The sequence below is a fragment of the Lichenostomus cassidix genome, chromosome 2, assembly GCF_008360975.1.
Source record: "Lichenostomus cassidix isolate B80296 chromosome 2, HeHo_3.0, whole genome shotgun sequence".
NCBI classification, from domain to species: domain Eukaryota; kingdom Metazoa; phylum Chordata; class Aves; order Passeriformes; family Meliphagidae; genus Lichenostomus; species Lichenostomus cassidix.
Genome location: NC_139482.1, coordinates 144,737,638 through 144,763,688, shown reverse-complemented (window position 1 = coordinate 144,763,688; position 26,051 = coordinate 144,737,638). Strand labels below are relative to the sequence as shown.

Here is a 26,051-nt window from a genome sequence, read left to right as displayed (position 1 = left end):
GTAATTTCCACCCAACACAAGTAGGAATCTGGAAGGCACCCACACCCCAGATAAATTTCTGGGTGTTGTGCATATTTGCTCCCAAAAAATGTGAAATGAAAGTTCAGTTATTTTTCTTGAAGGAGGTCCTCATGGGTGTCAGGTGGAAAACTCCCAAGCTTTCCCCACTAATGCCAGAGAGAATTCTGAGTCCCTCCTGGCTGTGGAAGAGAATCATCCACACATACCCAAAAAACTGCAATGACTTGCTGCAGGGCTGCCTGCCAGGGACCCCTTGCACCTCATCCCCATCTCCCAGAAACCAACTTGCCACTTAGAACTTTTTCCCCAGTAGTCCCAGGTTTGATACCTCTGTACTCAAATCTGTTAGTTCTGACACTTCTGCTTGGGTTAATACTTCCAATAAAAATTATGAACCTCCACACTAACTAACAGCCCAGCAGGGCCTGGGTTAGTCTGTGCCTTTGATGTTTTCTACAGCAGGAAAGAAATCGGGAGCCTGGTACCTGTTCTAGCCCAAGGCACCCAGGGCACAGGGGTTTGGGCAGCATGGGGTGCCAGAGGTGTGCTGGTTGCCATCACTCAGTTCCGTGCTGGGTGAGGCTCCTCAGGTACACAGGCAGTTGGGCAGCTGCTGTTTCAGCCCAGAGTTTTGCTTCAGCAAATGAAAAAACACAGAGTGTAGGCATGTCCTAACAGACTTTAGACACCAATCACACCCCTCTCAGCCTGTGTCTTGATCTTGACTCTCCTATTGATTATTTTTATAATCAAAACACTGCTTTTTCTCCTTACAGTTAAACATACACAGCTATCACTGCACAGTACAGTTTCATGTGCTTCAGTTAAAAATTCTCTTTGCCCTCAGAGCAAATGTTTGTTGGTTCAAGATCAAAATAATTCCTCTTTACACCGTCTCATATCAGGAAATTTAAGTGAATGGTCTTTCACTTTGTTCTGCTAATGCTGTTGGGTTGGTAACAGGACATCCTCACCCACCACACTGTAGGGTTGCTCCCATTAGCCTGCGCTATTGTCCACAACAGCCTGGAGCCCATGATTCATCTTTTCGTTTGTAAGTGTTCATAAAGCAACTAGCAGAGAAAACCCACAACTCAAAAAAAAGTTTATTTTTGGTTCAAATTAAACAAGACTCACCTGTCTCTTCCTGTTGCCTTCTCGTTTACCTCCTCAAGCAAAAATATTTTTTTTAAACAACACCATGAGAAAGTTTTACCATCTTTTACTTGAGGGTATGCAATGAAAAAGAAGCAGAAGGAAAAATATGTCTTAAAAGATAACAGCCAGCTTAGTCTAGAATGCTTAAATCGTACTCCTAAAAACAATCACTCTACAGGATGCAATTAACATTATTCAGATATTTTATTTTGTGTGTTGGTGTTACTCTTCAGTTTAATATTTCTGTTTCAGTGTGTCAGGGGTTTGGCAAAATATATCATAATTCTTTTGTCTATCCCTTAAACACGTGACACACATTTTCATTCCTATATCATTTTTAGACAGATTTTTAGCTGCAGAGATCCTACAGTTCTTTACATTCTTTTGCTTTTCCTCATTCCTGTTTTTCCTCTGTTTAGTGTCTGTCCTTCTCCCCTTCCTCTGTTGTTCCTCCATTAATCTAATTTGTAACTGACAGGGAAGGTCCAAGGAGGACAACTTGGTTATTCTGCTTGAGTAAGAACCCTTGTAGGTCCGTTAGGGGCACTGGGCAGTGGGATTAAAGGGAATTACACAGCCCAATCACTCAGCAGAAACAATGGGTTGTCAAACCATCAGCCCACCAAACAGAAATTGCAGCAGCACCACATTTTAGTCCCTTTTCATCAAGGCTGTGGCATCTTTTCCTACATAAGAGAATTACAAAATTATTTCCCAGGTGTCACCGTGAGCAACAATTGCAGACCCCAGCACAAACTGCAGCTTCTGGCTCTGTGCTGGGCTGTGACCTCTCTGAAAGACAAAGCAGATGGGGCAACACAGGCTTGTTGTTTGGAACATCTGACTTTACCCCTTTACACAGTTCGTGCACAAATAAACATGTTTTTTTTCAGGGATTTATAAATTGACTGCAATCCTAGGCTCCTCACAGTCTTTGCTCAGGTCCCTTTTGCCTACTCTTAAGAAAATGTTTAAAAAAAACACTGAAAGCTGACATTTATTTTGACCCTGAGGCTCAAGACTTTGAGGAAGGAGAAGCTGTTTTCTAAATGCAGAGCTTACTCCTGGAGAGTCAAATGAGGCAGAACTTTGACAAATTAAGCCGACTGTACAACTTTAGGATGAGGAAGGAAGGAGAGGTCACCTCCTGGGAGTCAAGCAAATGAAACCATAGGTCAGTGAATTCACCTCTAGACAAACAACTTTGAATTATATCTGCTAGTTGGTGATCATCTGACCTTTCTTGAGACACTTTATTTTCATATCCCTTATTTTGTCTGAGCCCAACAGCTTGTTATTGAATAAATCACCTGAGGCTAAAGAAAAGCTTCAGCTGCTTACTCAGAAACACATTAGATGTGCCTTCTTGGATATATTTTTTCCATCATATCCACCCCAGATATATAAATACAGAGGTTGCCTGTGCCTAATCCATTTGAGGAGGCTCACCTGCTTTGGATAATCACTTCCTGCAAGCCCAGCCACACATTTGGGAATTCTTTGCACTTTTCTCACCAAGTGGCTGTGAAAAAAACACAATGAATTGTTTTTTTTTCCTTATGCACACATTTTAAATTGACTCAGTTGAGGAGAATGAATAGGGGTTACTGTGCTTTCCACCTCTTTCTGTTGTTTTTAAATTGGAGGTCATATTTCAGGAAAGCAATTAAGCACATGTTTAACTTCGACTGTGCTTTATGTACCCTGACTGTCACTGTAATATTCACAAGATTAAGCACAGGATCACAGGATTGCACCAGAGGGCTTCCTAGTCTAATGTGGAATATTTGGACTCCTGCTGGTGTTCTGGATGGACAAGCAGAGTAATTTACAAACAGAAACTCCTCCTTTATTGTTTGTCATTTGTGTGTGTATATATATATATATGCATGCAATGTGATAAATATAAGTTTATTGTCATATATTCTTCAGCATCCAGATACAATCTGTCAGTTTCTGGAGACTGAGAAAGACAATTCATACTCCTTTAGAGTCATAGTCTAAATATAAAATATGGCAGACAAATATAAAATCTGCAATGATGAACAAAGAGGAGTTAAGGGAAGGGATGATAAACCCCATAAAAATAACTTAGGCCATACTGCTGTCAAAATGAGTAATTGTAAACACTTAAGCAAAAGAAGGCATTTGAATAATGATTTTTTTTTTTCTGATTATATCTGCACACTTATGCATCCACGGATCTTTTTGTGTATGTGTGTTTCAACCAAAGGGAAATTGTCATGACAAACATATAGTTTAAATAATTTCTTGTAGTTTTCTTTCTGTGACAAAATTACCATCACATTTTTTTACCCTGTAAAAACCATGTCTACCCAAATTGCCAGATGAACTGAAATTATTCCAATTTTCAACAACAAAGAAAAGGAGTAAACAGGTGTCTGGGAGTGGAGGTGTAACACATAATTCTCCAAATAACTGATGGTTTGTTTTAAAATGTAATAAAGCTGTTTTATTTATTATTTATTCTTGTTTAGAGGAAGACTGTTTCCCAAAAAGGAACACCATTTTTTAGTGAAGAGAAAATCAGAAGAATGTTTAGTGTAAAGCTGAAAAGAAGGAAGTGGAAGAAGGGGTGAGGAGATGGGAAGAGGATTGTGAGAGCAGAATCGAGATGTTTGAAATTATGATGTTATTCCAGTGCAAGGGACCAGCAAGAAGAGTACCAGGAGAAAGACAAACAGAGAAAAAGGGCAGAGAAATGAGAGGGATGACAAGAGAAAGGAAAGAGTTGTGCCGAACAGTTGAGAAGAGAGAGATAGGGAAGCAGGGACCTCATAAAAGTGATACAGAGAGTGGAGCAAGGTACCAAAAGTGCAGACAAAGCAGTGGGAAAAGACAATATTGTAGCTGCTGAAACCTGAAAGGATGAAGAGCAGAAAACTCATGTGCTGTGAGGTGAATGCAGTAGCACAGATGAGAATCTGGTGCCATCATAGGCACCAATATTTTATTGGTTTTCTGCCTAAAAGGACCACAGATTTTGAGGCTCACTGTCTCAGCTCACTGGGAACAGGGAAGCTCAGACAGGAAGGAAGCAAAGGGTGTCTTACAGAAGCTGAAACATGGATGGAGCAGGTCCAGGTATATCCAGCAAGACATAAATTGTGGTGGGAAATCCCCATGTTCCAACTGGGGCTGTGCTGGAAGGGGGTGCAGAAATCCTCCTTGCCCAATCCTGAGGTCAGGCTCTCCACAGGATGGGCTGGAAGTGTGATTTGCTTCTGTGCAGAGGGTGCTTGTGGCTTGCACACAGGCATGGTTGGGCAATTAAATCCCTGCAGTCTCTGGAGACATCTGTAGAGATGTTGGGCTGGCATCTTCTGTGAACCCTAACAGGGTTGGAACACTATAAAAAACAGTTGCAGCTCATGGAATATTTTGCCTCTCCCAGAAAGGCACCTCTGAGGCCAGTGAACCAAACCTGAAGCCCTTGATTAAATGTGGCCATCACAAAAATTGTCCTCACTCATTGGTTTGGAGACAGGGAACAGTGATTTTAATAAATATTTAATCCCACTATCTCTAGCCTATTCAGGTAAATTGCTGGTAGTATATCTGGAAAATGCAGTGAAAACATTTTAACATCTGAGCTGGACTGGGTTTAAGCTCTGAAGACAAACAATTTCTCCTCAAAGAAGACATGTCAATCATCACAATTATGTCTGAAAGCAGACATTTGGTATATCCAGATCTGGATTTTACACCTCAGCTTTCATTCTCAAAGGAAATTATCTGAATCATCATAGCCATGAATAATGGGTACAAACACTTCTCAGTCATGATGGGATTTTACATGTAGCACCAAAGGAAATACTGGAGGTCACCTCATCCATGTTAGCAGCAGAAGCCAGCCCAAGATGTTTCCCTGAGAGAGACAAAGGGTCAAGGGAAGAGTCAAGGCTCTCAGCCATCAACCCCTCATGGTCTGCTTGGCAATATTCCTCCAGGTTCTTGAAACTGTTGAAAAGGAGATGGCAAATCGAAAAGAATGGATATAAATAATTCAATAATTCAATTGAAACAGATTCCTCAGGGGAAAATAGTAATAAATGTCTCCAGTCTTATCTGACAAATGATAAGGAGTTTAGAGCTGTTAGAGTGATTACTAACACAGCTGCACCTCCAGTTCCAAGGCATTTCTTCTCAGATAACTAATATACATCATATTTCTACATCTGTCTCCGCCAGCAAGCACAGAAGCTTTGTGCTTGCTTAAGAGAACATGCAATGCAGAGAGGTGTACCTTTCAAACTCTTTCTCCCTGACAGGCCCCACTCACTGCCTCTCGTTGCCAAAGAAAGCTACAGATTTATCGTGGCAAGTAGTACCAAAGGTTTCTGCAGAGCTGAAACCCAAAGAACCAGCATGCCAGCTCTAGTCCCTGGCCCCTCACTGAGCTGAGGGAAGGAATTGCTGCTTCACTGCCTCCCATCCATGAGCAGATGCTCTGCAGCTCTGTCCCCACCAGACCAGTGATCCACTCCACTGAGACTGATGCTCTCTCCCACCCTCTCCATGGCGTCTCTGCTGCCCACTGGCTCTTCCCAGGCAGCTTCACAAAATGAGGCCAGATTTAACAGTTTTCCAGCTTAGAAGACGGAATGAGACAGTATCTGGTGGCAGCAGACCTGTGGGTAAAGACACTTAGCAATAGGCTGTTCATTTCCCTCTGAGGGACCTGGGGGTCAATACAGAAATTCTGTGCGTGGGGAGGCTGCTAGGCAAAGTAGGAATGTCAAAAACAAACATACAATTACAAACTGCTTTTTGCATTTGATTTGATCTTTCATACTCTGGCTTATTAAGGCTTCCAGCTGTCCTGAATTGCCTGTGGAGCCCTGCCTCAGATGGGCCAGAAGTATTGAAAAAATTAAAAAAAAAAAAAAAATCAGAAAGAGCAATCAGTCCTGCTGCTACTGTTACGAGGTCTGGTGCAAGGGAATCAAAGGCCTTATTAGAACCTGCAAACCTGCCAGGAAGCAGCTTTTCCCCTTTGGTAATAAAGCATGAAAGCAAAGAAGAGAGTCTGAATCACAGATGTGGATAAAAGAGATATAGTCTGAACTGTCTATCAAAAGTCATTAAATATTTGTCTTCTACAGTGAGCACAACAGTGGAATAACTGTTTTGCTGGGACACTGGGAGGAACTGAGTGAAGGCTCATTCCTGTGAGAGCTCTTCAGGCTTTTCCACACAAAGAGTGTGGTACCCTGCAACAACTTTAATCAAATGCCTGATCTTAAAAGCACAGCAGAAATGAAAGCAAGGCTCTGCACGGTGTACTTACTGTCATGGCAAAACATAGCAGTGAATTGATGACAAACCTTTTTCAGAATTACTCACTAACCTTCATCTCCCATTCCCAATTTCTCTGTCCCCAGATTGCCATTTCTTAGAGGCAAAAGCACTTGAAATTTGTTTCTAGCAGTGGTCCATGGTTACTTTCAGCAAATGTGAGGTTCCCTGCTGCTGAAGGAGCATCCTGTCCTCACCACCTCCTCTCCTTGGGTTCATGTGTGTGTTGGTTTTGCCAAGTTAAAGTCATCCTTTTGGAGGTCAGACAGGGGTGGCACATTTACCCTGGCTGGGTGACACAGCTTTGCTTCATCTGTCATTCATGAGAGGAGTCAGTGAGGCATTTTGGAAAACAAGATATATAACAGTATACAAAAGCAGGTGTCTCTCTGCAGTGCTATACACACTGGGCTGGATTGTGAAAGCTCCATCAGGTGGGTACAGGAGAAGGAAATGGGATAATTGGAGAAGTTTTGAAGGAAACAGGTCCTGCCATGCTTTCCTGCTTTCCTGGATTTTCTGAAGAGATTAGCTGAGCAGATTCTTCCCTCCAGATCTCCCTGGGCATTCTCTGCTCCTTATGAAATTGCAAGCCAGCAAATGTACAGTGAGGAGCATTTTGTCACAGCCTGATGCTTGAGGTCCTTCCGTGTGGTTGGATTTTTTTTTTTTTAAGAAATAAGTCAAGATGAAGGAAAATGCTGGAAGTGCAAACATTTCTGATTGTCCCAGACCTTGCTTTATCATATCAATTTTGTGTCATTTTCTTAGCTGAAAGATTTCTTTCAAATAGGACCAGACCTGGGTATAATAAGAAAATACAGCAAAATAGCTGCTTTTCCCCCTTCACAGTGTCTGCTGGACTAAGATATTAAGTCTCCCCAAGAAGGTAATTTTGAAAATGCACATCTGTCTATCTTTAGATAAGGTTAATGCATATAACAGCTTAATAATTATGTCCTTTCCCTGACTTAGGTGTCAGGATGTATAAAGCTAGTAACATTAAAAAAAAACCCAAACATGAAAACCTACCAACACTAAATATATTATAAATTTATATTAACACTGTCATGTGCTCTTTTTCTTGCTTCCAAGCACTCACTAACTGCACAACCAACAAATTTAGGAGTTATGGTGAGACACTGAGGGTATGATTCACTTATTTTTGAGTAACACTTGCTGCAATCAGTCAAACCATTCTGGTACAAAAGACAGGAGAATCAGTCCTGCAAGGTTAGAACTATAAAATTCCATTTAGGCAAAGCATTTTTCTAAATAGGACATATGTCTTTATGGCATATATATGGGCACAGATCTATGTTGGAGCAGTCTGTCTTTTTGGAGCGTCATCTCATGAGCATCATCTCAATCACAGAGGTGACAAATATCTCAGCACAAAATGCTCAGATTATGCCCATAGAGCTCCAAGTTCCAAGACAGAGCTCAAGGCCAGACTCGAGTTTGATACCATCACAGTCCCAAGATCAAATTCAAATTTAGGCTGAGTTCCTGAATACCTTGGGACAGGAAAACTTGGGCTCAGCACTTGACCTTTGAACTTAGCATTTCCCAAGCAGATCCTGAATGTCTCACAATGAGGAATGAAGAGGCAAATAGCCAGCAAGGCAGATGGAGAAGTCAAAGTACCTTGGACTTCTTGTGTTTGAGGCAATTCTTAAGGAGAGTCAGGATCTTGTACAGATAATCTCAGAGCTAGTCAGCATGGACCAGCCTTCCCAGGCTGTATGTCCCATTTCTGAGTGTTGTGTAAGTAAAAACAAGCACTCCAAAGTCTGGGAATTTAGTAAAGACCCACAGTAATTTTGAAGTTATGAAGAATCTTTTAAAAATTATATCAAAGCAACAAAAGACTTGCAAATATTTTACCTTGCCTAAACAATAATTAAAGGGAAACATGGTATTTTACAGTAAACTGTAGAGAATGAAAAGCATTTTATCCATCTCAGGTTTTGCATTAATTTTAATCAACACAGCTGTGTAACACCACCTGTGTCCCAAACACTGCACAGGGAAAACAATTTAGTATTCTCCCTGGCAAAAGCAGAAGCAAAGCCAACCCAAAGAGGCTGTTTTCAGTCTCTTCCACCAGAATATAGCTAAAAGCAAGACAAAGATGTAGAACCTAATGTTGTCACATCTGATGGCAGGAAGCAGAGGAAGGAGAACAGCTATAGAAAAATGACAGTGGACTCAAGGCTCACACTCACCATGGTGGCAAACATCAGCCCCTTGCTGTTTCCTGCTTCGCCTTTTGATATCCTTTCTTCATATGCTTTACAGCTGTTCTTTATTACATTACAGTTGGCAAATTGTCTGCAGGTGCCTTTTTTAATCAGTCATACATTTTCTGCTTCATTCTTTAACAAAGTTAGTTATTTCTCTTGTTTAGGGGCACAGCTGTAGCTTATTAAGGTCTAGGTTGCCCACAGCCTTTTCCTATCTTACCACGGAAAAACATTTGTCTGTCTTTGAGAAGCTGTAGCTGGTAAGTGTTTGTACATTTGGGGGATATGGCAGAACTGTATCCATCTCTCCTGGGAACTTTGCAGTTCTCTGTATCTTTGGCAGGCAGGAGGGTACTGAAATGGTTTGAGTTCAGTCTGTTAATTTTAGATGGTAGAGCTGTGTCATCCTCCTACTGTTCCAGGGGTAAGCAATGAGGGGACTATCATCTCATGTCCAGTTTAGACAAGGGACATTAATATTCATGGATAAACCCTTCCTGGCTAACTCAATGGATATCCCTAGAGCTGGCTACGGGGTTCTTCCCTAGAGAGTTTAGTAATTAAATTGTGAATATTGAAAAAAACCCAATAGCTTTGAACACCTGAGAAAATTGACTTGGTTAGACTTTGCAAAAGTTATAAAAAGGAGGATTCCATTGAAGTTCTCACTATCAACACATGACACTAAACAGAGGTTTGGTGTTACCTGAGGTGCTTTACTGTGTCCAAGACATCACCCAGGGCTGGCAGACCTGACACAGGACAGATGTGAGACCTGCACCCTTCCCAGGGTGTCTGGAGGCCCAGTGGGGTAGAGCATCTCAGGTGTCTGATGTGAGCAAATGAACAGAGCTCTCAGTCCACCCAAGCAGTGGTTCCTGGTGAGATATTCAGGTGTCCAACCTTGGCCATCTGCTTCAGGGGAGCTGAGCTGTCATCCTTCATCCACTGCCTTATACACCTAAGGCTTGTTTCTGTTCTCTGTACTCAGGAATCCAGTGCTTGAGATGTCTTCAGGTATCCACCTGGCCTCCATCTGCAGCTCTGGAAAGGCAGGAATCTGGCATGTGCACTATGCTATATCAGCCCTGAATGGGTGATTTGGACGTGAGGTCCATAGGGTCACCAAATTTCTGCTTGGATGTTACTGCAGTGCAGTTCTTATGCTGCTTAAGTGTGCACCAACCTTTTCTGTAAGTGCTTTGGGAGTTCACACCTCTGAAAAGGAAATCCAGCACTTTTGGAAAGTCTGGGTCTTCTTGCACAAGCTGCTCAGACACACAGAGCCATTGTTGGAATGACTTCCATGACAGAAGAAAGAAGAAATGCCCAGGGCTAAAGGAGGTGATGGACATGACCTATGAAGTTGCTCCAAACACATCTTGTCAGATCTTTGGGGTTATGCTTAACACATATCAGAGGAAGGGACTAAATCATTCTCACTTAAGTAAGTTAAAAGTACAAACACTGATAGTCAAGAAAGAAATAACAGAATGAACATTGTGACAGAGAAAGATCTTAAAATTATGTCTATTAATAAATTTTCCCTACCAATATCCCTAGTTACTACAAGTTGGCACAGACCTATTCAATTCTGCACATTGTGTCAGTTTATGGGAAGACATGACATTTAAAAATTCAGTATATCTAGCCTTGAATGGGAAAGTGTGGGGTTTTTCTCTCCCCACAAGGTCTAGGCAGTGGAGACATTACACATTTGAGCACTGCAGAATTATAGTATGCTGCTCACACATCCTAATTCACAGCACTTTCTAAAATGTAAAGCCATTTCAGGTGTCAATAGGTCACAAAAAAAAAGACAAGCTAGTGATCTTGAGAGAAAAAAAGCACTGTGCATAACAAATGGATAAGAAATCTTTACAAGGTTTAATAATCTTGCAGACACAATCAAAAACCTGTAACCAGATTATTTGTTTCAAAATGGCCTTCATGTAGCAGAAAATGAATGCACAGAGGGTGTGCCCATCAAGGGATTTATTCCTGCTGCATTGGGCAATATGTCCATAATGGAAATACTAAAAAATATTTCCAGTTGCTGAGTAACCTAAATTCCTCATGTGGCTTAAGTGTCTGCCGGTAAAAGTTATCTAATCATATAATTTTCTGCTGGTGGCATGCATGTTGGTCAGGTCCTGGTGACACCAATATGCACAATAATCTCCTCAGAAGCCTTTTGAAACCTTGTGATAGGCAGGATATCCATATACTTTAGACTGCTGTCACTACTGCTCTTACAGGAAGGATGGCTGTGAGCCTCCTTATTCAACTCTAAGCTGCTGTAGCCTAAAACATACATTTTCTTGTATGCTTTCACTCTGTGGTTTTAAAACATCTTTCTAAATCTTTTTGTAGTTACTTCATTTCTGCATTCAGAGGAAACAACCATGGAGGTTACAGCAAAACTTTATAGATTCTGTTTGCTTTGTGGTTTAACTGCATACATTAACTTCAGTCCACTGGGATCATGATGAGAGTTGGACTTTTATGTCTAATGAGCATAATTAGTAATCTGGAGATTGGGACTAACATCCAAGTATTTTGTAGGCAAATATTTTTTAAGTATATATATTTACTGCTGCTTTGGTCTCTGCCAATTGGTTTGGTTCTATGTCTGACACTTATGAGTGCTCAAAGCCTTCAGTCTGTCTCTCCCTAAAATCAATGAAGAAAGCCCCAAAATGAGCCTTAACTTTTAAAAATTCATTGGCATTTTCTCAAGCAAACCACAAATACAATTCTCACTTTTCTGTGGTTTAAATCATTTAAGCCATAAAGTCTGTGACTCCAGGCTTTGCTGCATGAGAAGCTGCATTTTGATTTTAAAACAGCCCAGATGGGAGGGAGCTGGGCCTGTTCAGCCTTAAGAAATGACTGAGAGGGAACCTCATCAATGTCTATGAGTATCTGAAGGGTGGATGTCAGAGGGTGTAACAGGAGAAGAGGGAATGGGCAGAAACTGATGCCCAGAAAGTTCCACCTGAATATGGGGAAGAACTTCCTTATTGTGCAAGTGACCATGTAGTGAATCAGATTGCCCAGAGAGGTTTTGGAGTCACCCCACTGGAGATATTGAAAAAAAACCTGGACACAACCCTGTTCACTGTGCTCTGGGATGATCCTGCTTGAGCAGGGAGGTTGGACCAGGTGACTCACTGTTGTCCCTTCCAAATTACCCATTCTGTCATTTTGTGAAGACACAAATAGCTCACCCAGAGAACTTTTACTTTTATGCATATGAAACAAGGCATGCCATTTTTTGTTACTTAAAATTGGCTTTTAAAAGATGAAAAATAAGGTAAAATAAGCAACTTACTGACAATGAAAAGTTGCACTGGTTTCATGAAAATACTTTTTTGCCTTCACTAACCAATTGCCATAAGATAAATAGAACACCCATGGATGCTGGAATTTTCAAGCAGAAATGTGTAAAATTTTGAGTTCATAAGTTCTCAGTCGATAATTAAGAAACTGATGGCATAAAATGTTATGCTCCTTTCAAAACATTGTGAATGGTGACAGCTCAACAGTACAAAAAAGTTACTAAGGCTATGAACCTTCACAGAAGAGTCTACTCTGGGCTTTGTGTTCTCTTCACCTACAGCAAGTTCAGTTTAAGGTTAGAGAAACTGCAGTTCAACATAGGTTTTAAGCTGCCAGAGTATTAAAAGAAGAAGTGCTACTCTTCCCCTTTTCTGAGGCTGATCACACACAAACCTCACATGAGCTTAGAAGAAAAAAGAGCTGAAAACAAATCATCATTCAGGATAACAACAACAATATTAACAATGGAAATTTGTTTTTCAGTTTATTTATTTTAATACAGTGCCCTATAGCTGTTTCAACAAGGAAAAGGGTGTGTAAGGACCAAGCAGCCACAGAAAGAATGAAAGAGAGTTTCTTTCAATGTCAATTGATGTACTGCAGTAACAACCCAAATACAACGTACTGAATATAATTTTACTACAAGCTACATGAAGTGAAATTATCAGACTGTTGCTATGGGACAAGGGTACATGTAAGGGCAACTACTGACTACTGCAGCTCTACTAATGCTTGGTAACTCCTTAAATTGAACTAATTTAACAGTGGGTCTAAGCCTTGAGAAAAGAATTTGAAAAGAATTGGTCTTAATTATCACAATAGCACCAAGTGTAAAACACTTCATGTTTCCATAGTGCTTTACCTTCACTAGCCCATTAATCAGTTCAGCTCCTAATGGCTAACTGAGATTATTAGTAATTTCAATGTCTTTTGCTTAAAGCTGGGAGAAAATGCTGCTAAATCTTCACCCAGATCATAGGAAGCTTTCTGTACCCAAAACGATGAAAGTACCTGAATGCTCACTGCCTCTTAGTGTGCTGCTGGCTGGCAAGGCAGGTTGTATTTATCCCAGGGCAAGATGTCGAGGTACTCTAAAGGCCAAAGACTGCAGAAGTAAAGGCATTGCAAGAATGTGGAGAAGTAAGGTAAGTGCCAACATTTCCAGGAAACTGTGAGCTATGGAAAACAGACATATGAAACACATTTTGGGTTGTTTCTGAAGCACTTTTTTTTGATTGCTAAATGTACATGTGGTTAGCACATGAGGAGATAGATGCACTGGGACAGGAGAAAAGCACTGAAACACCAGAAATAATCAGTAAAGCGAGGATATAATTATAATCTTCAGCAACATTTCTCTAAGCAACAGGATAAGGTGTTACAGAAAGCACACATGTTTTCTTGGAGTCAGGGAGTCCAGAAACAACTGAAAATAGTCCAGTCCTTCCTTATTTAATCCTTAGAGACTAATCTAGAATTAGATATATATACATCGTAGAAGAAAAGGCGTAGGGATCTAGATTAATTCTGAATCAGAAGGAGTTATGCTTTGAGTTCATCCTGTGTGGAACAAGAAGAGCCCAGTATGCTCACAGAGACAGGTTTAAACTGGTGAAAGTTGGATTTTCTAAGGTGGTGTTGTGAGTTGGACCTTCTGGCAAGATTTAAGAAATGTTTTTTCTCTGTTTTACAACTGAATTATATTAGCAAACAGATTGTAATGGAAATGAGAACAAACTCTTTATCTGCAGTAGTGTCATTATGTTACACTGAAAAATAAATTATGTTCTATATGAGCTTTTGTTATTCTCTAATATTTCATCCTAGCCCTTCATTAGTGCAGTAATCTCCTCCTCCATTAAATCTCCCATGTTTTACCTTGCCTATAGAAATGGGAATGTGCAAAGAGAAAATGTTGTGAGGGTTTATTGGTTTCTTTTTTCTGAACACATTTGCTACTGGTATCAGATATTACATTAAAGGAACTCAAAGACTTTTTGTTACATTGTCCACAAGTATTCTGTTTCTATGCTTTTTTGTGTTGTTGCCTTCCTAGTACACTGCTATGGGGAAATTTCCTTTAGTCTGGTATGTGCCACGTAGTTAAATTAACTTTTCAGGGTAAGCAGATTTTGATGGTGAGGATTTTTACCAGAGGCAGGACCATCAGCAAAACTGTGGTGTAAAAAACCTCATTGAACTGAGGCAGAGAAAAAGGGGAAAGACTGCTCAATTTAGATGCATTTATTTACCTACTTTCTCTATGGTAACATTTTAATGTGTGTAAGACATGGAAAAGGGCATCTGTAAAAGCACCGAACTTTCAAGCAAACTGCACATTATCAGCTAAGCAAAAAATTAGCTGGAAAACTCAAGGAAGATGTTTTCAGAACTGAGTTCAGACTAGCCATCTCACTCTCTTCTTCACATACACCAATTCTGCACTGGAACAACTGCAGTGGTTGTCCACCAACTTTAACAAAGTTTCTCTTGATTTAATAGTCCTGGACACAAGGGGCAACTCAAGCTCTTGGGCTAAATTATGGATCAAAGCTTTGTTGGAGATGGAATAAATCTATACATTAAAGCCAAAAGCTTAACAATTACAGATTGGATGACACATAAGGAAATGAAACTATAACTCTGACTTGTCAGTTCCAAGAACAAAGGCCTTTATCTCCTGGATGAAAGGAGTTATCTTGTAAGTATTCTTGGCAACTAGTCGCTTATCATTACAGGTCAGTCACTGGAAGGTGGATACTCATACCTCTAGAGCTACTATTTTACAGCAATTAATTCAGCTGGGGATCTGTTTGAAAAATTACAAAATCTCTTCATCTGTTCATGAGCCATTTTAATATGGAAGAGAGGGATGGTGTGTGATTATGAAAGTCAGAGGGAGGACAGAAAGCTTGAGAGAAAAAAATGACCTTGGAATAGCACGTGAAAACTTGTGCAAACAGCTAATTTTGTGAGCTTTCAGTAGAATCCAGATAAGAGAAGGGCAGAACATGTGATTTATGCCACCATATCAATGTGGCTCAGCTCTGAACAGATGGAGGAGTTGCCTTTGCACCTGACTGGCTACTTGTTGCCCTTGTTCTTGCCTGAGACACTCAGGAAGCCACAGAATGCGTGAGGTTCAAGGGACCTTAAAGATCATCTAATTCCAACCCTCCTGCCTAAGGCAGGGACACCTTAAACTATCACAGAAACACAGAATCACAGAATCAATCACAGAATCCTTCTTTGCAAACCTGCCTAGACCAGCTTTCTCAAGGTCCCATCCAACCTGATCTTTGGGCTCCCTTTTTGTGTTTGAGTTTGTCCATGAGCTCCTTGTTCATCCACACAGGCCTCCTGGTGTCATTGTCCAACTTCCTCTTTGCTGGGATGTGTTGCTCCAGGGCTCTATCCCATGGCACTCTACTGGAGATCCTTGAAGAGACCAAAGTCTGCTGTCCTGAAGCCCAGGGCGTGAGTTTGATGTGTGCCCTCCTTGTGTGGTGTGCTGTCCTGAGGATCCTGAATGCCACCATCTCAGGGTCACTGCAACCAAGGCTGACCTTGAGCTTCACATTCCCCATCAACCCCTCCTTTTTAGCGAGAACAAGGTCCAGCACAGCACCTCTCCACATAGTTTTTCTGTCACATGGAGAAAGGAGTTGTTATCAACACTTCCCAGAGGCCTCCTGGATTGCTTAGGCCCTGCTGTGTTGTCCTTCCAACAGGCACTAGAATGCTTGAAATCCCCTATGGAAGACCAGGTCTAGTGAATGTGGAGCTGCTGCTACGTGTCTGGAGAGATCCTCAGCCACTCAGTGTTCCTTGCTGGGCAATGTGCACCAGAGCCTCATTGTAATGTCAAATATCTCTGCCCACCCTTCAAACCTGATCCATGACCTCCTTGTCCTTCCCCAGGTGAAGCTCTGTGCACTTAGCTGGTCACTGATATTCATGGTGTTTTCCCCTCCTCATCTCCCTGCCTGTCCTTCCTAGAGTCTATATTCTTGCCTACCATAGTTTTCCACAGTGCAGTCATGGAAACCATCACTCCACATATCCATGATGTCCACAAGATCACAGCCCTGCAGGCATGTGCAGAGCTCTAGCTCTCCTTGTTTATTCCCCATGCCCCATGTGTGTGATAAATGTATTTAATTTGGGCCCCCAAAGAAGATGAATCCCTGGCCAGATTGGCTGGAATTCCTTTGTGCTGCTCTCCAGGTGCTCTCCTGATGACCTGCCATCCCTCTCCAGGCTCTGGGCATCCCTTGCTGGCCCAAGTGTCAAGCTGGGAGGAGTGGGAAAGGCAGATTGAGATTCCCCTCTCTCAATGTGCTTTAAATAACAAAACAAACCCAGGGGTCTTGGCATTATTCTTGAGAAAGAAGGCATCAATACTGAGCTGTGATAGTTAACATAATGAGAATTATGGCCTTAAAAACTAGAACTAATCCTTTGTTATAATTTGGAACTATTTTTTGTTTTCATTAATTAACATCTTATTTTTCAAGACAAAATATTTAATCAGATTATATTTGTTTGCTGTTTTCTAGTGAACATGTCTTATAGAAAAGGTTAACCTTCAGAAAAATTAATTTCTTCTTTTCCAGAAAAAACATTGTAATTAAGTTCTTAGTGAAACAGATGGACAGTCCTGCCCACAAAATAGAGGTATTTATGCAAATATCACTGAACTAATTGATGCTCAATTACATCAAAAAGAAGCACATAAGATGTTTTCATGGTTTCAACATTTCTGACTATGATTTACTGTGTTAGTGATGTCTTTTAGTGAGCAATTTTCCTAAGGGAGAATAAAACCTGTAACTCTTGGACCAAATTTATTTTCCTGATCAATGCAGTCTCATGAAAAGAAAATGCATCATGTTAGCCTAGTAAATGACACATCCATAGGAAAGTGTAAATCAAGTGTGTTTGGACTTTGTTTCATAAAGAAGTCACGTAAAAAATCCAGATTCATTCAGGATTGTCTATATTGTATAATTTTAGAAATAACATGCATTTAAAATTATTTACTCATAATTGATTGCCATTCAGTAAATTTATAGCCCCTAAGGAAAGAGCCAGACACTAACACATCATTAATTTCAGTTAATCAACAGTAAAACATTCAGAAGGTTCACAAGCTTTAATCCCTTCTTTATTAGAGTCCATTACCAGACTACTGTATACAAACCCCTCTCAAACTGCAGGACAGCTCACATTTTCCACAACTCCTAAGGCTATAACCCTTAAAATAACTGCAAAAGGGAACATGCATGTTTTGCAAAATGCTGATGGGACCCATGTCAGTCTTCCTTTGATATGTGTAGCTCCCCTGTGTAGGTATAGAGATCCTATATGTAAAAGCCTCAGAATATAAAGCAGCATGGGGCTAATCCATAAATCCATAACTTGAAATTAACTCTGTCCCCTTAACTGCTCACCTGGAGTCAAGAAATTCATGGCTTGGAGATATGTCTGATGATTTCACCAAGAGTTTGTGAAAGTGAAAGGGAAGAAAACATCTGTGTCTGAAGGGTTGCTCACCTGGAACCATTAAATCTAAACGGAACATAAATATTGTTAACTTGAATAAATGCTGTATTGCATCAGGGTGGAAGAGAGTTTTCAGAAGAAACTGATGCTTTTGCAGGTCTCTCTAAGTGTTGAAGAGGCAGGAGAAAGAATGTACCTGAAAAGGAGGTGAAAAATCATGGACTGCCATTTGAAGACAAGAATGAGATAAAATGGAGAGCATCAGATTGACCCTTGAGATCATGGGAGGTTGGTGGATTATCAACCAGTAAAACAGCAGGGTGAGACCCAAAGGTTCTGATTTGTCCGGGTTACCTTCAAGTTGAGTAGGATGGGAAGAAATATCCTGTTTGGATGATAAAAATATTTTTGTTCATTTTTTCTCTTTCTTTTTCTGCCCAGGATAAAACTAGGTACCACAACATTGAGCTGAGCTCAACACTACTCAGTGCACTTAACTCAGTTATAATGTTGGTGACTTTATCATGAATTTGTTGTTATTTTTACTGCTATTTCCATGCGGCATATTCACATATAACAAAAAACAGGATCATTTATTTTTGCCTTTCTTGGAATTGTTTCTTATGTCTCTGAGAGATGTCACATTCCCTTTTTACAATTGTCTGTACGTAGGAAAATTATGAGCATGGCTTCTCTTACCTCCTGGGAAGGTTTAACAGTAAATAAATCTGATTCCTTTACATCCAGCAGAATCATTGTAACTTCCATCACTACTGAAACAGATGGACAATTGCACCAAATAAATAAAGTATTAGTGTAAATATTACTGAGCTAATTGACGTTCATCTAAACCAAAAGAGGGAAAACAAGATACTTACATGTTGCTAACAGCTGTGAGTATAATTTACAACATTAATGACTCTTTATACTAAGCCATTATCATAGGCCTAAAGATTCTGGAATCTAAATTATTTTCTTGATCAGTGAGATGAATGCAAAGATGGCACACAGGGATCGTTATACAGTAAATCATATCTATAGCAATAAAATTTAGACACACTCAAAATTTTTTTTCCAGAAGAGGTTTTATTTTCAACTGTTTTTAGTTGTGAAAGAAAGAATAATTTTCCTTAAAGGTTGCTTTTTTTTCTTTCCCCCAGATATTTCCTCTCTAGAGAATAAAGTACAAGACTCTATCTATTACCCATCCATAAAACCTGACAAGTCTCTGAAATGTCTGAGATTTACCTCATTACCCGTGAGAAGAGGCTTTATTATTTCTGGTGAAAATATGAAATAGTTTTACTGACTCCACAATTATGAGGACAAATTTCCTGATGAAGATGAATACCAAGCATTTAACATCACACTTCTAGAGATAAAGAACAAAACCTGGAAATTCTCCTTATGCCCTGATTTTATGTATGGGTAAACCCAATACCTGTTGGGATGAGATCAGAAACTGTGTAAAAAAAATTTAAAAATTCTGTCACTCTAAATCTGCAAAGCCTTTGCAACATCTCCCAGTGCAGGAAAACGTCCAGGCTCACTAAATCAAAAGTGAACAATATGGGTTCTAGGAATTGTCCTTATAATTAATTGATGAATGTTTCCCATGAGATTTGCTCAAGTATTTGATCTTGAAATTCTGTAAGAACACTACTTTTATTTTGAAGATAAGGACATTTTGTTGTGTTATTTTTTTTTAACTCACTAGGTTAAGGGCTTGAAAAGATACATGTGTCAAATTTTAACAGCCTGCAAAAAATCCATCCCAAAAAAGGGTTTTTTCCCCTTCAATTCCCCCAGAAATCTAAATCTCTGTGCACTGTACAGCAATTCAAGCCATAAACAGTTTACATATTTCAAAGGCACACTGACTACTGCATTTCCTTTCGCAATCCAAACATCAGAACTCTTCTCCCTTCATTTTTCACAACATGTTGGGTTTTTAAAAAAACCATTGACAGAAACAAAGAACATCCAGTGGATGCAGTGCTGACTCCAGTAGTCTCTGATAGCTAACAGATAACACATCTTGCTACGCTGCACAGGCACATTCAGACAGATAATGTGCAATTCTAATTCAAAAAGTGTTTGAACATAATGTTTCTGTCTTACTGCCTGATCTTTTAACTTCTGTTTCTTAGCAGTGTTAATTCTATTATAGTCCATTGATTCTCACAAAATTAGTTTTTCTCAGGCTGTGTTAGAGAACTTTTACTCATGAAGTTTTTGGTTTTACATTTTGTTGGGTTTTTTTCCTCTTCCAACCCTACCCATTCTCTGACTCAGACTCACCTTTGACGTATTGCAGAAATTTTACAGAAAATCTTTTAACAGAAACTAGCAGTGATCATTTACTGAAAAACAGAATATATGACACCAGGTGAGATACTTCTGTTAGAGTGAGGGAATTAATAATTTGACAGTCCAAGGCATTGATGAAATCTTGTCTGCAATATTGTACAACATTCAAATCCCATGGTCATTAGGGAAATGGAAAAACTACTTAAGAACAGGAAACTGATGAATTCCGAGCATTTCAGAAACTAAGGCTGGGAGGAGATCTGATTGCTGAGTACAAATGCATCAGAAGTTAAGCACCAGGGAAGAAGATGAGCTATTTAAGCTAAAGGCTACTGCTAGGGCTATAACAAATGTTCCCATGAATGCTTTGTGAGTAGGACATTTTCACTCATCAAACTGCAGCTCTGGAAAAAAAAAATCCTAAAAAATAGTGGAACAAAAAACAACCTGTATTTTTAAGCAGGTGTTTATTCAATTTGTGCCAAGGAGTCACATCTGGAGTCTCCCCTCACTAGAGGTGAAAGAGAGGGAACAAGAAAATGCAGGACACTGGGGTCCAACCACAAACTCTTTATCAGTGCCCTGCCCACATTTTTTTCACCAAAAAAGCATTGCAGCAGCAAAGTGTTGTCCTGCAATGTGTAAGAATCCCATTGACCTCACTTGCCTAGCAGAGCTGTGTAAAAAGCTTGACTCTTACCAGTTCAAGTGTCTGAAGAGTTCAGGTCATGCATCTTCAGTGCTCAGCTGTAGTGGCTTCAATTGCCTCTGACTCACCAAGGCAAATACTATGTCATTTTGGAAATCACATGCTCTCTTCTTGTCTTGAGGGTATTTAATTTCTTTCCCAAAAATCACTGAAAATCATTAATTATCTTGAAAAGCTTAGCTAGGAGGTTTTGTTAGGAATCTGAGGAAAACTTCTTTACTCTCAGTCTGAATGACAGTGAGGGGAAAGTGCTGAGGCACTTATTCATGCCTCCATGGCTTGGAAAATGCAGATTTTCTAAGTGTAGTAGTTCAACTAGGGATATTAAAGGTGGTTCAGCATATGGCAGAAGAAAAAAATGCAACAAAATCATTGCTAAAAGGAAAGTAAAATTCCAAAAATGCAGGAAAGATTAAATTCTCTATGGTAAATTTATTCTGTAGAACATAAGGATGTGGCTGCTTGTTTCATTTTAGGATGAGAAGAAGAGCAAGATAGAACATTTCATGTTCAAGAAGGAAAAAAAATTGGACAAATGTAACACAAATGTTTCCTAGTTGCTGAAGACTAATAAAATCAGACACTATATTTTTTCAGGCTTCAGCCCCTCCTTTCTGTTAGCTACAGAAACGTATCACAAGCTTTTCATCCTATTTTATTTGTTTTTCAGCATATACTGTCTTCACAATTCATTTCCACAAATCTGATGATTTCAATTTTGTGCTTCACATAATGAATCACATCTTTGTTTCAAGAGCTCCTCATCTCCTGATCCCCTTTGGGATCAAAAGCATGAAATTTGATACATTAGCTGTTCTATTCCATTACATTAATTAGGAATGAAGATCATGTTTTGACAAATTGCTTGAACTTTATGAAGCGATTATTGAAATCACTGCCTTTTAAATATATACAATTGCAGAGCTTCTTAGACAAAAAAATAAACATATAGGCCAGAGAAAGCTAGAAAGCTAGAGAAAGCCAGAGAAAGCTAGAAATCAAACAGACATGACTGGAGCACACATAATTGCTCTAAAATTATTATCTTAAATTGTCTCTACCTCATAGGCAAAAATGCCAAAGGTAAATATCAAAATGCTCCCCTTTTCAACTTGAGCAGATATAATTTTCTGTGGTTAGGAGGTAGGATTTGTTATTGTTTTTATTATGAGCAGTGTGAAATCCAGAGCAGAAGTTGACGAACATCACATCTGGGAGAAAATTTTTGATCAAGTCTCGTCTTGGAAATCTTTTTATCAGAATTTGATGCCTCTGTGAATGAAAAATAGGACAGCACTCCTTCCTCTGCACCTTTAAATGTTTAGGTCTTTGTCCTTTCAAATTCTAAATATTCCAGCACCTTGACTAAAAGGAGGAGTTTGCAAAAAGCCAAGGGCAGTGCTATGAGACACAAACAAACCCCCTCTCTCTCTGCCTCTGCTCCTGCCTGTGTCAGTGCAGAGCCTTTGTGCTTCTCAGATGTGATATTGTGGCCCTGAAATGGAGCTGGATATCCAGGGGACAAATCCAGGTCCAGCCCGTGGCACAGACTCTGCTGTGCAGGACTTTGAAGGAGGATAGAGAGGAGGGGAGAGGAGCATGGTGAGGAGAAGGCAGCTCACCTTCTCTCCCCTCCTCTTGGACAGCAGATCCTTCTGTTGGATCCAGCAGTTTCAGAGCAACATCAAGAATGAAAGTTGTGTGAAATTCCCACCTTCTGCCTGCTCCAGCAATACAATCAAGACCTTGGAGTCTGGATCTCATAGTAATTCTGTGATCCAGTGAAGTCCATCTAGAAGGTGCTCCAGCCCAGGGCAATGCAACTCTCTACACCTGAGTTGAATACAGTTGAAATGAATGCGATTTGGTAGGTTGAAATAGCTTATGGATGAGCTTTAATTCAAAGACAGGAATACAGGTTTCTCTGGGTCTAAATTTCAGAATATTCTTTGTTTGGGATTGTGGGATAACATGCCAAGCTATGAATGATCAGATATGTACCTTCAGCTTTCCCTTCTGTGAAAGGGTTTCTGTGCTCTTGGCATTATTTCTAAAGACAGAGAATAATACCTCTCTTCAGCCAAGGGATTTCTGAAAGCCTGTAAAGCTTATTCATGCTCCCTACAGACTCAGGGGAGAGAAATTTGTCCAAAAGTCCTCTCTGAACTCTTTTGTTCTACAGCTTCTGGAAAGGCATGTTCTCCCTCTAAATACCTCAGCAAGGCAAAGCCTAGGAGCCAAAGCAGACACAAAGGAGTTTGGAAAAAAAAAAAAAAAACCACTGAGTGCAGCACAGGCCAATCCACTCAGCTGGCTGAGAGAAGTTCTGGCAGAGCAGCTGAACTCTTGAGTGCTTGATAGCACAAAATACCAAGAAATATATCCCCTGCCTCCGACTTCATATAATTTTCTTTATGTCTTTGTGTCTTTACCTTTACTGTCCTTTTGTTTCCATTATTTTCTTTGGTATTTTTGTCTTTCTAGATAGTAGTGATAAGCATATTTATGCAGATCTCTTAGTAGGCAAATGTATTCCTGTATGTGCTCTAATGTGCTTCCTGTCAGGTTGTTCATTATTCCTTCAGACTTTAATAACGTTCTCAGCTTGATATGGTTAAGAATAATGAGGCATTTATTCCTATTCAAGAAGCTAATTAAAAGACTCAGTTTTGTTTCTCTTAGGTGGGTTGATAACTTAATTATAGATGTAACATTCACAAAAAAACCCCTTTCTATATTGGGTGGCCCTATATAACTACATCATGTCTCTCTTTCCATTTTCTTCATGACATTGTATATTACAATTCCATGGGAAAAGAACAATACAGTGAAGTTTGAAACAAAATGCTTCTGCTAACGAGCTGCAAAGTTATGATGAGCAATTACTATGTGAAACCTAAAGTGAGCATTATTTGGAGCTGCAACTGAGGTTTCCATTGTATGTCTGAAATAAAAATAAGGCCTGGCTATTGTCTCCACTTGTCACCTCCAACTCGGATCATAAGTAATGGTGCATGAGTGATACATGGCTGTGTTCCCATACCAGGCTTAATTCTTCAAAGTGAAGAAGTTTATGCAAAGCCAGAGACATGCAGAGCTTCCTGGGGTTTTGCCTTTGTTACACTGCATGTCAAGCAGTGATTTAGAGCTACACTGTGGTGCCTTCCCAATAGTTTTCCAGACTTATATTTTACTTGTATTGTCTTCTTGTTATAGCTTGCTTTCTTCAATACCATAAATTGTGAAAAAAAGAAGGAAGACCTAAAGTAGCTCTCTGAGTCAGACTATGAGAACCACAGTGCAAACAAAACTAAAGGTTGGTTCTCAACTCCATGAACTCCCCAGTCCTGCAGACCTTCAGAGTGCACAGGAAAAGCAGAGGGACTCCTACAGACTAACTCACACTGGAAGCAGAGGCAGAACTCTGTGGGGTGCTCCAACCAGGAGATGGAGGCTGTGGAACAAGACAAAAACCTGGGGAAGGAGCCAGCCTCTCCTAGGGGCCCAGCAGGATTCCATGGATGTTATTGTCCTGAGAAACTCCAAAAGGGATCTTCTGGCTTACAGCAGGATCTGCCTAGAGTTCTGCCTGCAGTGCTGCTGCACACTGAACTCTGCCAAGTGCTTTATTGGAGTGGAGAACTGGATTTCAGTGGATACCTTGCTATATTCAATAGTTTTTTATCACATAGGTTCAAGTCTAGAGAGGATGATAAAGGAGCACTATGTAAAGAGCACTGTGTTTCCATTCTGTGGGAGGGGATGGAAAACAAGGAGTAAAAAGCATTCACGTCTGCTCTAAGTGATAACTCCCTTGTTAAAAATTCAAGACACTTTTGGGTTAGCCCAAAGCAACATTTCTACTGAGTTTTATTGAAACTTGATGGGATATGAATAGCTGCAGATTTTCAGAGTCACACCATAGGCTAGCACAAGGTTTAGATGTTCCTGATTTCACTTATTGAAGGGGTTTGCTCTTAAAAAATTAAAACTCACAGACTGTTTCATCGTTTTGAGGTGATGCCATTCTGGCCAATCATGGATAGCAGAGAAGGATTTGATGATGGTAATCTCTCCAGTCAGGATCTCCCATCTGTACTTCCTGGAGTTGCAGACTGTGGAGGAGTTTTTTCACCTGCTGAGCATGGCAAAAACATCTGACCATATTGACTATCCACTGATTATTAAGTCTGCATCAGTCCCTTCTGTCTATTTGAGACAACAGTCTTAATTTCAGGTATCAATTCCCCCTCCCCTCCCCTCCCCTCCCCTCCCTCCCCTCCCTCCCCTCCCTCCCCTCCCTCCCTCTCCTCCCCTCCCCTCCCTTCCCTTCTGGTTTCTTTTTACTTATTTGTCAGAGATATTAGACTGCAATTTCGAAAGCTTGTAATAAAAATGCTAAGGAAAGATTTAAATGCATATTTACAGTAATGCACCAGCACTAATATGTTGGCTCCTTTCCTGGAAAGCTTTAGGGGCCCATGATAACTTTTAGACAGTCAGAAAATCTTAGAGGAGAGAGAAATGAAAAGCCATAGAAATAGGAAGCAAATATTTTAGCAGTGGAGGAGGATGGAAGGTTTTCTTACCCTTGAAATGATTTAAGATTGAGTATTAAAAACTCGATGGGGAAAAGGAATTCAGTGTACATGAACAGAGGCCTCAGGGAAAAAGTAGGACTTGAAGGAAAGGTATTAAAATAAGAACAGCTGGTGGTTTGGAATTGATGGGTACTTTCTTATGTGGGCTTTATTAATAAATAAAAATGATGGGATTAGACTAGCAGTGATAGGTTTGGAGATTAAGAGGTTGGATCTTTTGGACCAAGCACAGTGATCTAAGTTACCTAATGATGGAGAGTTCAAGCATATACACCACTAAATAAACCTAAACTACTGGGTATAAATAATAATTTTGATTCTAGTTGAGCTGTTTTTCAGTGTGTCTATCAGATTTGGCTGTAATATGAAGCCATTATTTGATCAAAGTGAGTATTAAGTAAATCTAGATATATCATCCTTACTGGAAAAATCCTCAGCTCAATTTCATGGCCATTTCCATAGCAACATAATTGCAATGTAGAATCCAGGATTGCTCCTTAAATATGTGTGACCAGTATGATGCAGATTAAATATTTGTCTCCCTCTCTGCTGGCAAATACAAACGTTCTCTGGTAACATTTGAGAAGTGGCACTGTCAGAATGACCAACATCTAAATGCCAACCTGATGGCTATTTAGCAAAACTTAGAATCATGGAATCATAAAATGGTTTGGGTTGGAGGGGACCTTAAGAATCACCTATTTCCAATCCTCTGCCTTGGGCAGGGACACCTTCCACCAGACCAGGTTGCTCAGAGCCTCATGCAGCCTAGCCTTGAACACTTCCAGGGTTGGGGGATCCACAGTTTCTCTGGGCAGCCTGTGCCAGTGTCTCATCATC

General features: G+C 40.1%; 1 long non-coding RNA gene across 2 annotated transcripts; it reads left to right on the top strand.

Annotated features, from left to right (window-relative positions):
* Window positions 1-16,564: 16,564 nt before the first annotated feature.
* Window positions 16,565-24,829, top strand: LOC146442451 (uncharacterized). Of its 2 annotated transcripts, none has more exons than XR_014849607.1 (3): window positions 16,565-16,763; window positions 17,749-17,911; window positions 23,827-24,829. It is a non-coding gene; the product is annotated as an uncharacterized LOC146442451 (long non-coding RNA). The 2 variants fall into 2 exon arrangements; XR_014849606.1 differs by having other exon boundaries at window positions 16,574-16,763; window positions 17,749-17,879.
* Window positions 24,830-26,051: the final 1,222 nt, after the last annotated feature.